The 16,672-nt window shown below is 41.8% G+C and overlaps 1 pseudogene; it reads left to right on the top strand.

Annotated features, from left to right (window-relative positions):
• Nucleotides 1-16,422, top strand: part of LOC108543720 (splicing factor U2AF 35 kDa subunit-like) — a 30,314-nt pseudogene extending 13,892 nt beyond the window's left edge.
• The last annotated feature ends 250 nt before the right edge of the window (nt 16,423-16,672 follow it).

Genomic DNA, 16,672 nt, shown 5'->3' with positions numbered 1-16,672 from the left:
ATATTGGCCAGGTGCAGCGGCTTATGCCTGTAATCCCAGCACTTTGGGAGACCAAGGTGGGCGGATTGCTTGAGGTCAGGAGTTCGAGACCAGCCCGGCCAATATGGCGAAACGCCATCTCTACTAAAATACAAAATTAGCCGGGTGTGGTGGCACATGCCTCCAATCCCAGCTACTGGGGAAGCTGAGGCAGGAGAATTGCTTGTACCCAGGAGGCAGAGGTTGCAGTGAGCTGAGATCATGCCACTGCTCTCCAGCCTGGGTGACAGAGCTAGACTCTGTCAAGAAAAAAAAAAAAAAAAAAAAGGCATATTGTTTTTGTTTGATGGTCATATTATGTTTTCTTTTCTCTCTCTTGATAGTATAGATTTCAGGGGAAGGTTTCCTGTGTTGTTTCTGCTTCCTGTTAGTTTTCTTTTTCCTGGTTTTATTTTTGGTCTTTCATGTTCAACCTTTCCTTACATGTCTGGTGACTCTCTTTTCCTTTCTTGTTTAAGAGTGTGGTACCACAAAGTTTCTCAGAAGTTCTGTGTGGGTGTGTCGAGTTTCTGAAATGTAGTTGTTGTATGGTGATGGGATAGGGACTCAGCCATTTTGCTGGAGGATGTAAAATGTCCTATCTATAGCTCTTTTCTCTAGGATCATTCAATGTCTTCAGAGACAAATTTTCAGTGTTCTGCCCAGGAAGGAAATATGCCTGACTGCCACTGTGCTTGGAGCTTGTGCCAGAAGGGCTAGGATGTTACAGTAGGCTTGTTTTCAGTTCTCTGTTTTTGGCACAGCTCTTGCCTTTTGCTGTTCCTAGGTCCTGAGCCTGGAGGCTTTCAGGGTAGATTCATCCACAGGCTAAAGCTTTAGACTCCTGTGCCTGTGGAGAAGGCATCATCAGCTGACCAGAATGGAGGAAGAGACATGGAAATCTTAGAGCGTTTTAAAAATAAATGCTCCGGTCAGGCCTGCTGGCTCATGCCTGTAATCCCAGAACTTTGGGAGGCCGAGGCAGGTGACTTAACTTGGGGCCAGGAGCTTGAGACCAGCCTGGCCAACATGGTGAAACCCCATCTCTACCCAAAATACAAAAATTAGCCTGGCATGGTGGCCTGTGCCTACTCTGGAGGGTAAGGCAGGAGAATCGCTTGAACCCAGGAGGTGGAGATTGCAGTGAGCCGAGATTGCACCACTGCACTCCAGCCTGGACAACAGAGTGAGACCCTATCTCAAAAAATAAAAATAAAAAAATAAAAATAAACGTTCAATCCTTGCCCCTATTTTCAGCCCCATGTTGCATCCCACATTCTCAGAGCACCTGGTGCTTTGCGTTCCTGAACTCTTCTTGGGTTCTGTGTTATGAATCTATTCTTTCTTTTTGACATCCCCTCTGTAGTTATTGGGTATGCACCTTTCTTAGTTCTGCTGACTTCTCTATTCATTTTTCATATTTTCCATTTTTAAGAGCATGGAAGCATATTAGAGAGAAAAGACAACTTATAATTTCACTGACTAGATAATCCCCAATTAAATTACATGCACTGGCCAGATGATTAAAAATAAATATAGAAATAAAAAGTTGAAATGAAAAGTGAGAAGTATTCCTTTCCCTAGTCCCTGTCTCAAAAGGAAATCTTTGTGAACATTTCCTTGTTCAACATTTCCTTGTTCACAATTTCCTTGTTTAATTTCTTTTTTGTGTTTTTGAGACAGGATGTTTGCTCTGTCACCTAGGCTGGAGCACAGTGGTGCTATCACAGCTCACCACAGCCTCGACCTCCTGGGCTTAAGTAATCCTCTCACTTCAGCCTCCTGAGTAGCTGGGACAACAGGTGCACACCACCATGCCCAGCTAATTTTTGTATTTTTAGTAGAGATGGGCTTTCGCCATGTTGCCCTGGCTGATCTCAATCTCCTGGGCACAAGGGATCTGCCTGCCTGGTCTTACCAAAGTGCTCTGAATAAAGGCGTAAGCCACTGTAACTGACCCTTGTTTAATTTCTTCTAGAAATTAAAAAACACAAAACCACCCTGTATCTATGTGTTTGTGCAGGTGCACGTATACAAAAAGGATAAAACCATACAGCTATATAGATAAAATTGTTTTAAAATCAGAGTCTCACTTTGTCACCCAGGCTGGAGTGCAGTGGCATAGTTTCAGCTCACTACAGCCTCCACCTCCCAGGTTAAAGTGATCCTCCCACCTTAGCCCCCCAAGTAGCTGACATTACAGGTGTACCACCATGCCCAGCTAATTTTTGTGTTTTTGTAGAGATGGGGCTTCCCTATGTTGCCCAGGTTGGTCTTGAACTCCTGAGCTCAAGTGATCTGCCCACTTTGGCCTCCCAAAATGCTAGGATTACAGGCATGAGCCACAGCACCTGGCATTAGATAAGATTTTTAATAGTATTCCTAGAGCTATTTCACTATTGGCACATGCAGATTCATCTTGTTCTCTTATTGGCTGCATCATACCATATTGTAATGGACATGCTGGTTTTGAAACAATATCTTGAGAGCACTGGGAAAACTGCAATTTAAAAGATTCCCTTTAGCAAATTCTTCTTGTAGAACAAACAATTATTTGGGGATAATGAATACTTAATTAGTTTTTCAGGTTTGGACACTTGTATTTTAATACATCAAGCTTTCTTAAAGTGATCCCACCTGTAAATGACAGATGACTACATGTATAATTACATGGGTGTTAGGTGAGATTCTCAGTGAGGCTGTGAGAAGAACTTGGGAATCTTAGTTTCAAGAAACAGAAGCTGTACCTGAAGGGATATTCCAGCTAAAGGAAAATAAAAGTTAATTTTAGGGATACTCTGTTTTTTTGCCCTAACAGCGGATAGGTTTCAGGGAAAACCGGGACCAGGGACCCAGACACTACTGGTATTCTCTGATGTTGCTATAAACATTCATGTGCAAGTTTTTGTGTGGACATACAGTTTTCAACATATTTGGGTAAAACACCTAGGAGCAGAACTGAAGGATCATGTGGTAAAAAGTATGTTTAGTTTTGTAAACAACCACCAACTGTCTTCCAAAGCTGGTGCATTATTTCACTTTTAGCTCTGCTCCTGCCTGCATTTTGCTCCACTGGACTCTGCTCTTTTCCCCCCAGCAGGTAAGTTTTCTCCACTATTCTGACCCTTGGAGTAGACAACTTGGTTATGGACAGCTCCAGACCTGTACATCCTAGTTAGGCGCTCGAAACAGAGACTTGCGACTGTTTCTCCGTTCTAGTTTTAAAATTTCTGGAGGAGAGGGAAGTCTGATTTGCCCTGGTGGGTCAGGTTGTCACATCAGAACCAACGAAATCTATCTAGGTGTATCCAGGGAGCAGTGTCACAGCTATTAACATGACAGAAGCTTTGATAGGTCTTTGGGTGGTGGGAATGGGTTGGGAGAGAGTGTTGCAATAAGAAGGGGAGGCCGGGCGCGGTGGCTCAAGCCTGTAATCCCAGCACTTTGGGAGGCCGAGACGGGCGGATCACGAGGTCAGGAGATCGAGACCATCCTGGCTAACACCGTGAAACCCCGTCTCTACTAAAATACAAAACTAGCCGGGCGAGGTGGCGGGCGCCTGTAGTCCCAGCTACTCTGGAGGCTGAGGCAGGAGAATGGCGTAAACCCGGGAGGCGGAGCTTGCAGTGAGCTGAGATCTGGCCACTGCACTCCAGTCCCGGCGACAGAGCGAGACTCTGCCTCAAAAAAAAAAAAAAAAAGGGGAGTGTTAAGCACACTGTCACTTAGGAGTCTGTGGTTACAGAATCTTCTAATTCTTTGGTGGATGCTTCCTGGAAGGGAGAAGTTTCAGCGGTGCTATCATTCAAAGAAAATTCAAGGCTAGGCACGGTGGCTCTCACCTGTAATCCCAGCACTTTGGGAGGCCGAGGTGGGTGGATTACCTGAGGTCAGGAGTTCAAGACCAGCCTGGCTCACTTCATGGTGAAACCCCGTCTCCACTAAAAATACAAAAATTAGCTGAGCATGGTGGCACACACCTGTAATCCCAGCTACTCGGGAGGCTGAGATAGGAGAATTGCTTGAGCTTGGGAGACAGAGGTTGCAGTGAGCCGAGATAGTGCCATTGCACTCCTGCCTGGCCAACCGAGCGAGACTGTCTCAAAAAAAAAAAAAAAAAGAAAGAAAGAAAGAAAATTCAAGCCCTTTGTGAAGGTTTTCTAATGACCATAAGAGTTCCTTGGGTCACAGAAAAGAGAAGAGACCCTACCCAAATGAAGATGCCTTTACAAGTTTGGAGCACTCACCCCTCTCTCTAGGCTTCCAAAGCTATGTAATCCTTCCAACCAAAATTGGAAAGCAGTTGGCTTGCAGGCGGTGGTGGCTTAGAGCTTCCTTTTAACCATTTATGGAGTAGGTCTTCATTTCTTGATGTAAATTCAAGCATCCCCCTGGTATCACATTCCATCTTCCTGAAGAACTTCTTTAACATTTCTTGTAATGCAAGTCTGATGAATTCTGTCACTTTGAGTTTGTCTGAAAAAGTATTTCACTTTCATTTGTGAAATATTTTCACTGGGTATAGTATTCTGAACTGATGGGTTTTTTCTTTTTAGCACTTGAAGTATGACCTTTTATTCTCTTCTAGCTTGCATAATTTCTGGTGAGAAGTGTGCTTTGTTCTTCTCAATGTAATATGTCTTTTCTCTGTCTGTTTTCAAGATATTCTCTTTGAGTTTTGGAAGTTTGAGTCTGATGTGTCTAGGCGTGTGTGGTGGTTTTAAAATATGTATGCATATTTTTAATGTATACTGCTATCTCTATATCCTTTAAAAGGTGAAGCTTAAAGGCTGGGCGTGGTGGCTCAACGCCTGTAATCCCAGCACTTTGGGAGGCCGAGGTGGGTGGAACACCTGAGGTCAGGAGTTCGAAACCAGCCTGACTAACATGGAGAAACCCCGTCTCTACTAAAAATACAAAATTAGCTGGGCATGGTGGTGCATGCCTGTAATCCCAGCTACTTGGGAGGCTGAGGCAGGAGAATTGCTTGAACCCAGGAGATGGAGGTTGCAGTGAGCCAAGACCACACCACTACACTCCAGCCTGGGCACAAGAGCAAAACTGCATCTAGAAAAAAACAAAAAAAGTGAAGCTTAATTCTCCTTCCTTTGCATTTTTGGGACTTCTATTGTAATGAATGCAGTATGGTGGGAATGGTGGTGTTATGCTTCTGACGCTTAGGGCATATAAGACATTTTGGCTTCTGCCTGCCTCTCCCTTAGATTGCTCTGGGGGTACAGACTGTCACGTTGTAAGGACTTTAAGCTGATATGTTTTAGTCATCAGGAGATTATACTTATTTTATATAATTAATTGCCTAAGAAATGCTAAATGGATGAAGCGATACTGCAATGGGAAGAAACAAAGATAAAAACCCAAATCATGAGATTATTCCATGGAGTCTTACTGATTTGTTCTTCCTGCAAGCACTTGGTAAGCATCTATTGTGTGTCTAAGTATGCCCAGGTAAGCTACAGAAATCAGGTGGAGGAAGGAAGACCCTAAAACAGTTTTCAACTTTAACCTGTTAAAATATGAGCCATAACTTTTTGGATACAGCTCTATTTTCTCCCCACATTTTAAAAGAAGCTCTGTCTATTAGAATGTGGTTCATTCAACTTTGAAAAATCGACAATTTTTTAGAGCAGTTTTAGATTCACAGCAAAATGGAGTGAAAAGTACACAGTGTTCCCATACCGCCCTCTCCTCCCCTAGTACCACCCACCCCCCAACAAAGCCTCCATTATCGACATTAGCATCAGATTGGAATATTTGGTACAACCAATGCACCAATATTGACACATACATCGTAATTGACCAAAGTCCATAGTTTATGTTAAAGTTCACTGTATTTACATTCTGTAGGTTTTGACAAATGTATAACATATGCCCACACTTATAATATCATACAGAATAATTTCACTGCCCTAAAATCCTCTGTGCTCCACCTATTGATCTCTCTCCACTCAAGTCCCTAGAAATCACCTCTGTTTTTACTGTCTCTCTAGTTCTGTCTTTTCCAGAATGTCATATGGTTGGAATCATACAGTATATAGGCTTTTCAGAATGACTTCTTTCACTTAGTGATAAGAATGTAAAGTTTCTCTGTGTCTTTTTATGGCTTAATAGCTCATTTCTTTTTAGCATTAAATAATATTCCACTGTCTGGATGTACCAGAGTTTCTTAATCCACTTACCTATTGAAGGACATTTTAATTTCTTTCAAATTTTGACAATTATGAATAAAGCTGCTACAAACATTCATGTGTAGGTTTTTGGGTGCACGTAAGTTGTCAACATAGTTGGGTAAACACAAAGGAGCTCAATTGTAGGATCATATGGTAAAAGTATGTTTGGTTTTGTAAACAACTGCTGTCTTCCAAAGTGACTGTATCCTTTTGCATTCCCTCCAGCAATGAATGAGAGTTCCTGTTGCTCCACCTCCTTGTCAGTATTTGGTATTGTCAGAGTTTTGAATTTTAGCCATTCTAAAGTGTAGTGTATCTCATTGTTTTAATTTGCAATTCCCTAATGACATAGGATGTGGAGGATCTTTCCATATGCTTATTTGTCATCTGTATATCTTCTTTTTTTTTTTTTTGAGACAGAGTGTCGCTCTGTCACCCAGGCTGGAGTGCAGTGACGCTATCTCTGCTCACTGCAAGCTCCGCCTCCCGGGTTCACGCCATTCTCCTGCCTCAGCCTCCCCAGTAGCTGGGGCTACAGGTGCCCACCGCCACGCCCAGCTAATTTTTTGTATTTTTTTTAGTAGAGACGGGGTTTCACCGTGTTAGCCAGGATGGTCTCGATCTCCTGACCTCGTGATCCACCCGTCTTGGCCTCCCAAAGTGCTGGGATTACAGGCATGAGTCACCGCGCCTGGCATCTGTATATCTTCTTTGGTGAGGTGTCTGTTCAGATCATTTGCCTGTTGTTTAATTTGGTTGTTTTCTTATTGTTCAGTTGTAAGCATATATTTTGAATATTCCTGTATCACATATGTCTTTTGTAAATATTTTCTCCCAGTCTGTGGCTTCTTTTCTCATTCTCTTGACGTTTAACTTTGATATATTACATTTTTTTTTTATTTTAAAACTGACGTATAATTTTTGAGATATAAAACACTGAGATATAATTCACATAATAAAATTCACTCTTTAGGCCAGGCACAGTGGCTCATGTCTGTAATCCCAGCACTTTGGGAGGCCGAGGTGGGTGGATCACTTGAAGTCAGGAGTTTGAGACCATCCTGGCCAACATGGAGAAACCCTGTCTCTACTAAAAATACAAAAATTAGCCAGCTGTGGTGGTGGGCACCTGTATTCCCAGCTACTCAGGAGGCTGAGGCAGGTGAATTGCTTGAGCCCAGGAGACAGAGCTTGCAGTGAGCCAAGATCGTGCCACTGCACTCCAGCCTGGGTGACAGAGCGAGACTCCGTCTCAAAAAATAAAATAAAAAATTCACCCTTTAGAGTGTACAATACAGGGATTGCACAAAGTTCTGCAACCATCACCACTATGTAATTCTAGAACATTTCATCACTCCAAAAAGAAACCCAAGCCCATTATCAGTCATTTCTATTCCCCTTTCCCACTACTTGGCAATCACTAACCTACTTTCGGTCTTTCTGAATTTGCCTGTCTGGACATTTTCATATAAATAGAATCATCTACTATGTGGGATTTTGTAACTGGATTCTTTCATTTTGCATATTTCAAGATTCATGTTGTAGTATAAATCAATACTTCATTCTTTTCATGGCTGAATAATATTCTATGTATATGTATTGATACACTATATTTTATCCATTAATCAGTTTGATGAACATTTGGATTGTTTTCACTTTTTCATTATTATGAAAAATGTTGCTATGTACATTGTGTACACGTTTTTGTGTGGCTATATGTTTTCATGTCTCTTAGGCATAAGCTAGGAGTAGAATTACTGGGTTAGATGGAAACTCTATGTTTAACTTTTTGAGTGACTGTTAGGCTCTTTTCCAAAATGGCTGCCTCACTTTACATTCCTACCAGTAGTGTATGAGAGTTCAATTTCTCCAAATTCTCACCAACAATTGTTATTGCCTGTCTTTTTGATTATAGTCATTTTGGCAGGTATGTATAGTGATATCTCATTGTGGGTTTGATTTGCATTTCCCTGATAGCTAATGACACCGAACATCTTTCATGTGCTTTTTAACCTTTTATGTATCTTCTTTGGATAAATGTCTATTCAGATCCTTTGCCTGTTTTAAAATTGAGTTAATTTGCTTTTTATTGTTGTGTTTTAAGAGTTCTTTATATACTCTGGATACTAGACTCTTATCAAATCTATGAGTTTCAAAGATTTTCTCCCATTCTATAGGTTGTCTTTTACTTTCTTTTCTTTTCTTTTTTTTTTTTTTTTTTTTTTTTTTTTTTGAGATGGAGTTTCACTCTTGCCCAGGCTGGAGTGCAATGGTGCAATCTTGGCTCACTGCAGTTTCCATCTCCCAGTTACAAGCGATTCTCCTCTCTCAGCCTCCCAAGTAGCTGGGATTACAGGCATGCACCACCACTCCCAGCTATTTTTTTTGTATTTAGTAGATACAAGGTTTCACCATGTTAGCCAGCCTGCTCTTGAACTCCTGACCTCAGGTGATCCACCCTCCTTGGCCTCCCAAAGTGCTGGGATTACAGTCGTGTGCCACCGTGCCCGGCATCTTTTCACTTTCTTGATAGTGTCCTTTAAATGCAAAAGTTTTCATTTTCCTTTTTTTTTTTAAATGGAGTCTTGCTCTGTCACCCAGACTAAAGTGCAGTGGTGCCATCTCTGCTCACTGCAACTCCCACCTCCTGGGTTCAAATGATTCTCCTGCCTCAGCCTCCTGAGTAGCTGGGATTACAGATGCCTGCCATCACACCCAGCTAACTTTTGTACTTTTAGTAGAGACGGGATTTCACCATGTTGGCCAGGCTGGTCTCAAAACTCCTGGCCTAATGGTGATCCGCCCACCTCAGCCTCCCAAAGTGCTGGGATTATAGGTGTGAGCTGGCAGGCCCAGCCAAAACTTTTCAGTTTGGATGAAGTTCCATTTATTTTTTCTTGTTATTTGTGTTTTAGTGTCATATCTAAGAAACCATTGCAATATCTAAGAAACCATTGCTTAATCCTAAAAAAAAATTGTGGTAAAACATACAAAATATAAAACATCACAATTTTGACCATTTTAAAGTTTATAATTCAAAGGCATTTAGTACACTCACAATGTTATGCAACTATCACCACTATTGGGTTCCAGAACATTTCATCACCCGAAAGAAAACCCTACACCAGTTAAGCAGTTACTCCATTCCTCCCTTTCTCCATCCTGGCAACCACTCATCTACTTTTTGTCTCTCTATATATGCATACTCTGGACATTTCATATAAATGAAATAATACAATATGTGGCCTTTTATGTCTGGCTTATTTCACTTAGTATAATGTTTTCAAGGTTCATCCATGTTGTAGCATGTATCAGTACTTCATCCTTTCTATGGCTGAATAATATTAATGATATGGATACACCACATTTAGTTTATCCATTCATCAGTTGATGGATATTAGGGTTGTTTCTGTCTTTTGGCTATTGTGAATAGAAAAAGAAAAAACATGCAGAACTTTTTGTTTGAACATCTGCGTGTCTCTTAGGTATAACCTAGGAGTAGAATTGCTGGGTCATATAGAAACTCCATTTAAGCTTTTCAGTGACTGGTAGACTGTTTTCCAAAGTGGTCCATCATTGTACGTTCCTACCAGCAATAAATGAGGGTTCACATTTTTCCATATCCTTGTCAATACTTACTTCGTTACTTTGTTTTTGTTTTACCTTATAGTCACGCTAGTGGGTGAGAGTAGTATCGCATCATTTTGATTTGTATTTTTCTAATGACTAATGATATTGACGATATTAAGTATCTTTTCATGTACTCATTGGCCTTTTGTTCATCTTTTTTTGAAGAGATTACAACTATATCTTCTAAGAGTTTTATCATAGTTTTAACTCTTATGCTTAGGTCTTTGATCCAGTGTAAGTTAATTTTAGTGTATGGTGTGGGGTAGGGGTCCATTTTTTTTTTTTGTATGTGGATATTCAGTTGTCCCAACATCATTTACTATTCTTTCCATATTAAGTTTCATAATTTTTCATTGAATGTTGGACATCATGTGTAGAACAGTAGAGACTGTAATAAATAGTATGAAGGCCTAGAAATGAGCATGCCTCTCCTTTTCATAGGCTGTTTCTGTGGGTAATTGAGGTAATTTAGTCTAGATTTGATCTGGTTTTAGGTTTTATTGTTACTATGGTTACCTTCAGTGTACCATCAGCTTTAAATTCCTCTAGCATTACCTTATGGTTAGGGTGGAGGCTGGGTTGGTAAAACTTTATCAGTTTTTTTTTTATGTTTCAAAATTGATTAATTTTCCTCTTGACTCTTTCTATTCTTTTGGTCCTCATGGGTAATTACATTTTTTCCCACATTTAAAAATTGTGAAAAAATATATATAATATAAAATTTGCCATCTTAACCATTTATAAGTGTATAGTACAGCAGTATTAAATACACTTCATATGTTGTGTAAGCATCACCACCGTCCATCTTCATAATTCTTTTCATCTTGCAAAATAGATATTCTATACCCATGAAACTGTAGCTCCCTATTCCTTCCTCCCCACAGACTCTGGAAACCACAATTCTACCTTTTGTCTCTGTGGTCTTAACAATTCTATGTATCTCATATAAGTAGAATCATACAATATTTGTCTTTTTTGTTAATTTGTATGTATGTGTGTGAGGCAGAGTTTCACTCTGTTGCATGAGCTGGAGTGCAGTGGTGTGATCATGGCTTGCTGCAACTTCAGCCCCCCAGGCTTAAGTGATCCTTCTATCTCAGCCTCCCCAGTAGCTGGCATCACAGGCCAGTGCTACCGTACCCAGCTAATTTTTTTCATGTTTTTGTAGAGAAGAGGTCTTGCTATATTGCCCAGGCTGGTCTTGAACTTCTGAGCCCCAGCAATGCTTTCACCTCAGCCTCCCAAAGTGCTGGGATTACAGATGTGAGCCACTATGCCTGGCCAACATTTGTCTTTTTGTGACTGGCTTATTTCACTTTGCATAATGTCCTTAAGGTTCACCCATATTGTAGCATATGTTAGAATTTCCTTCTTTTTATGACTGAATAATATTCTGTTGCATGTATACACTACATTTTGCTTATCTGTTCATCTGTTGATACTTGTGTTGCCTCCATGTTTTAGCTATTGTGAGTAACACTGCTCTGAATAAGGGTATACAAATATCTCTTTGGGACTCTGCTTTCAATTCTTTTGGTTATATACCCAGAAGTGAAATTGCTGGATTATATGATGATTCCATATGTAATTGTTTTAGGAACCTCCATATTGTTTTCCACAGTGGCTGTATCATTTTACATATCCGCCAACAGTGCAAAAGGGTTCCAACTTCTCCAAACCCTCATCAACACTTGTTATTTTCTGATTTTTAAAAATAGCAACCATCCTAATGGGTCTGAGGTGGTGTCTCATTGTAGTTTTACTTCACATTTCCCTAATGAGTACTGATGTTGAGTATGTGTTTTTGTGCTTATTGACCATTTGTATATATTCTTTGGAAAAATATTTATTCAAATCCTTTGCCCTTTTAAAATTATTTTTTATTGAAAAAATTGAGAGTCTAATTCTGTCAAGCAGGATGGAGTGTGGTGGCACGATCTCTGTTTACTGCAACCTCCACCTCCTGGGCTCAAGCAATCCTTCCACCACAACCTCTCAAGGAGCTGGGACCACAGGGATGCCCCACCATGCCCAGCTAATTTTTTTGTATTTTTGATAGAGGTGGGGTTTTACTATATTGTCCAACTTGGTCTCGAACTCCTGGTCCCAAGCAATCTGATTACCTCCACCTCTCAAAGTGCTGGGCTTAGAGGCATGAACCACTGTGCCCAGCTCTTCCCCCCCTCCTTTTTTTTTGAGACAGAGTCATGCTCTGTTGCCCAGGCTGGAGTACAGTGGCGTGATCTCGGCTCACTGCAACCTCCGCCTCCCAGGTTCAAGCAGTTCTCCTGTCTAAGCCTCCTGAGTCGCTGCGACTACAGGCACATGCCACCATGTCCAGCTAATTTTTTTTATGTTGTTATTAGAGACCGGGTTTCACCATGTTGGTCAGTCTGGTCTCGAACTCCTGACCTCTGGTGATCCACCCACCTCAGCCTCCCAAAGTGTTGGGATTACAGGCGTGAGCCACCATGCCTGGCCCTATTTTTAAATCATGTTGTTTTGTTTTCTCACTGTTGAGATTTATGAGTTCTCTATATAGTGTGGATATTAATCTCTTATCATACGTATAATTTGCAAATATTTTTTCCCATTCTGCAGGTTGCCTTTTTACTCTCTTGATAGTGTCTTTCATTGCACAGATTTTTAAATTTTTTGTGAGCTCCGATTTATTTATTTTTTGTTGTCTGTGCCTTTGTTGTCATTTCCAAGAAATCACTGTCAAATTCACAGTTGTAAAGATTAGTGCTATATTTTCTTTTAGAATTTTATACTTTCAGGTCTTACATTTAGATCTTTGATCCATTTTGAGTTGATTTTTGTATATGGTTAGATAAGGGTCCAAATTTATCCTTTTGCATGTGGATATCCATATTTCCCAGCACCGATTGTTAAAAGACTGTTTTTTCCCCCATTGAATGATCCTGGCACCCATATAGAAAATCATTTGTTCATATATGCAAGCATTTACTTCTGAGCTGTGTATTCTATTCAGTTGGTTTATATGTCTGTCTTTATGCCAGTGTCATACTATTTGATTAGTATAGCTTGTAGTAAGTTTTCCAGTCAGGAAGAATGAGTCTTCCAGCTTTGCTCTTCTTTTTTAAGATTATTCAGGGTCCCTTGAAGTTCCATATGAATTTTAGGATGGGTTTTTCTATTTCTGCTAAAAGCATCATTGGGATTTTGATACAGATTGCATTGACTCTGTAGATTGCTATGGAAACACTGGTAAATTCTTGTATGTTGAATCATCCTTGCATTCCAGGAACAGATCCTACTTGGTCATGGTATATAATCCTTTTAATATGCTGCTAAATATGGTTTGCTAGTGTTTTGTTGAGTATTTTTGCATTAGTAATCATAAGGGATATTGGCTTGCAGTTTTCTTTTCTTGTAGTGTCTTTGTCTGGCTTTGGTATCAGGGCCTCATAGAATGAGTTAGAAATTGTTCTCTCCTTTTTTTTTTTTTTTTTTTTTTTTTTAGTTTGAGAAGGATTGGTGTTCTTTAAATGTTGGGTAGAATTCAGCAGTGCATCAGTTCCAGAGCTTTTATTTCTCAGGAGACTTTTTATTACTCATTCAATCTCCTTGCTAGTTATATATTTATTCAGATTTTATATTTGTGATTTAGCTGTGATAGGTTTTGTGTTTCTAAAAATTTATCAGTTTCATCTAGGTTATCCGATTTGTTGGCACGCAGTTGTTCATAGCACTCTCTGATAATCCTTTCTATTTCTGTAGAGTCACTAGTAATGCCCTTGCTTTCATTTCTGATCTTAGTAATTTGACTCTTCTCCCTCTTTTGCTTAGACCATCTAGCTAAAGGTTTGTCAATTTATTGATCTTTTTAAAGAATCGATTTCTTGTTTGATTGATTTTCTCTGTTGTTTTCCTATTCTGATGTTATGTATTTCTCTTCTCATCTTTATTATGTCCTTCCTTCTGTTGGCTTTGGTTTTGGTTTGTTTTTGTCTTTCTGGTTCCTTAAATTACAGTTAGGTTGTTGATTTGAGATCTTGTTTTTTAATGCAAGCATTTATAGCTATAAATTTCCTCCTTAGCACTGCTTTCACTGCATTCCATAACTTTTGGTGTGGTGCATAAATACTTACAGGTCATTATCATGTATCTGTTAAGTATTTTCTGATTTCTCTTGTGATCAGTTCGTTTGATTTTAATAATTTTATGAGTTTTTTGTCGTTTTACTACTGTTATTGATTTCTAATTTATCTTGCTCTGTCAGAGAAAATACTTTGTATGACATCTAAATTCTAGGGCGGTGTTGGCAACAGTGTCGGCAGCGGCTCCAGCGGGTGGCAGGAGGAAAATAGCGGAGTATCTGGCCTCCATCTTCCGCACCTAGGAAGACAAAGTCAACTGTTCATTTTATTTCAGAATCGGTGCGTGTTGTCATGGAGACAGGTGCTCTTGGTTGCACAATAAACCGACCTTTAGCCAGACCCTTGCCCTCTTGAACATTTACCATAACCCTCAAAACTCTTCCCAGTCTGCTGCTGATTTGTGCTGTGAGCAATGTTGAGATGCAGGAACATTATGATGATTTTTTTGAGGAGTTTTTTCAGAAATGGAAAAGTGTGGGGAAGTTGTGGAGATAAACGTCTATGGTAACCTGGGAGACCACCTCATGGGGAACGTATAGGTCGTTTTGTGTCCAGAATTGGTGGGTCCTTGGTCTGACCTCAAGAATGAAGCCACAGACCCTCGCGGTGAGTTTTACAGTTCTTAAAGACGGTGTCTCCAGAGTTTATTCCTTCAGACATTCAGATGTATCTGGAGCTGCTTCCTTCTGGTGGGTTCGTGGTTTCGCTGTCAGGAGTGAAGCTGCAGACCTTCATGGTGAGTGTTACAGCTGTTCGCTCTTCCTAGTGGGCTCGTGGTCTTCTTGGCTTCAGGAGTGAAGCTGCAGACCTTGGCAGTGAGTGTTACAGCTCATAAAAGCAGCGTGAACCCAAAGAGCGAACAGCAGCAAGATTCATTGGGAAAAGCAAAAGAACAAGGCTTCCACAGCGTGGAAGGTGATCCCAGTGGGTTGAGGCAGGTTGGCTTGGGCATCCTGCTTTTATTCCCTTATCCGGCCCCACCCACATCCTGCTGATTGGTCCATTTTACAGAGAGCTGATTGGTCCATTTTACAGAGAGCTGATTGGTCCATTTTGACAGAGTGCTGATTGGTGCTTTTACAATCCTTGAGCTAGACACCCAGTCAGAGTGCTAGTTAGCTAGATACAGAGTACCAATTGGTGTATTTACAAATCTTGAGCTAGACACAGAGTGCTGATTGGTGAATTTACAAACCCTGAGCTAGATACAGAGTGCTGATTGGTGCATTTACAATCCTTGAGCTAGACACAGTCACAGAGTGCTAGTCCTCCAAGCTTCCACAAGGTTAGCTAGATACAGAGTACCAATTGGTGTATTCACAAACCCTGAGCTAGACACAGAGTGCTGATATGTGTATTCACAAACCCTGAGCTAGACACAAAGTGCTGATTGGTGCACATACAATCCTCTGGCTAGATATGAAAGTTCTCCAAGTCCCCATTGGGTTCAGGAGCCCAGCTGGCTTCACCCAGTGGATCCTGCACCGGGGCTGCAGGCGGAGCTGCCTGCCAGTCCCAAGCTGTGCCTGCACTCCTCAGCCCTTGGGCTGTGGATGGGACGGGGAGGGTGGGGGGGCGGCGGACACTGGGCAGGGGGCGGCGCCCGTCGGGGAGGCTCTGGGAGCCCACTGCAGAGGAGGGGGGCAGACACCGTGGGCTACAGGTCCCGAGCCCTGCCCCGGGGGCAGGCAGCTAAGGCCGGGCCAGAATTTGAGTGCGGAGCCGGTGGGCGGGCACTGCTGGGGGACCCAGTGCAACCTCCGCAACTGTTGGCCCAGGTCTGAAGCCCCTCACTGCTCTGGGCCTGCGGGGCCAGCCCACCGCTCCGTGTGCGGGCCCGAACTCCCAGCGTGAACTTGCACTGGCCTGTGAGTGCAGCTTGCAGCCTGGGTTCCCATGAGCGCCTCTCCCTCCACACCTACACCTTCCCGCAAGCAGAGGGAGGCAGCTCCAGCCTCAGCCAGCCCAGAGAGGGGCTCCCACGGTGCTGTGGGGGACTGAAGGGCTCCTACAAGCACCCCCAGAGTGGACGCCGACTCTGACGCGGAGGCCGAGGAGGCACTGAGAGTGAGGGCTGGTAGCACATTGTCACCTCTCAGTTTTGCAGTGAGGAAGATGTGGAAAAGGCTATGATTGACTTGAATAACCATTGGTTTAACGGACAGCCAATCCACGTGGAGCTGTCGCCTGTGACCGACTTCAGAGAAGCCTGCTGCCGTCAGTATGAGATGGGAGAATGCACACGAGGTGGCTTCTGCAACTTCATGCATTTGAAGCCCATCTCCAGAGAGCTGCGGTGGGAGCTGTATGGGTGCCATTGCAAGAAGCGTAGATCAAGATCCCGATCCCTGGAGCATAGTTCTCGGTCTAGAGACCGTAGCCATAGCGGTGGTGGAGGTGGTGGCGGAGGCCAGCGTGACAGGAGGCCATCGAGAGATCATGAAAGATCTGGGCGATTCTGAGCCATGCCATTTTTACCTTATGTCTGCTAGAAAGTTGTGGTTGATTGACCACACCAGTTCATAAGGGGAATTTTTTTTAAAAACAACAACAACAAAAAACTCACGAAGATGGGTTTCTGAAAAAAATTTGTAGTGATAACAGTAATAAATAAATTCTATTGAGACAATTTGTGGCCTAACATATCTTGAAAAATGTCCCATGTACACTTGAAAAGAATGTATATGCTGTTGTTGTTGAGCATAGTGTTCT

The sequence above is a fragment of the Rhinopithecus bieti genome, unplaced genomic scaffold, assembly GCF_001698545.2.
Source record: "Rhinopithecus bieti isolate Rb0 unplaced genomic scaffold, ASM169854v2 scaffold_21412, whole genome shotgun sequence".
In the NCBI taxonomy this organism is placed as follows: Eukaryota; Metazoa; Chordata; class Mammalia; order Primates; family Cercopithecidae; genus Rhinopithecus; species Rhinopithecus bieti.
This window is presented reverse-complemented; position numbering and strand designations above follow the sequence as displayed.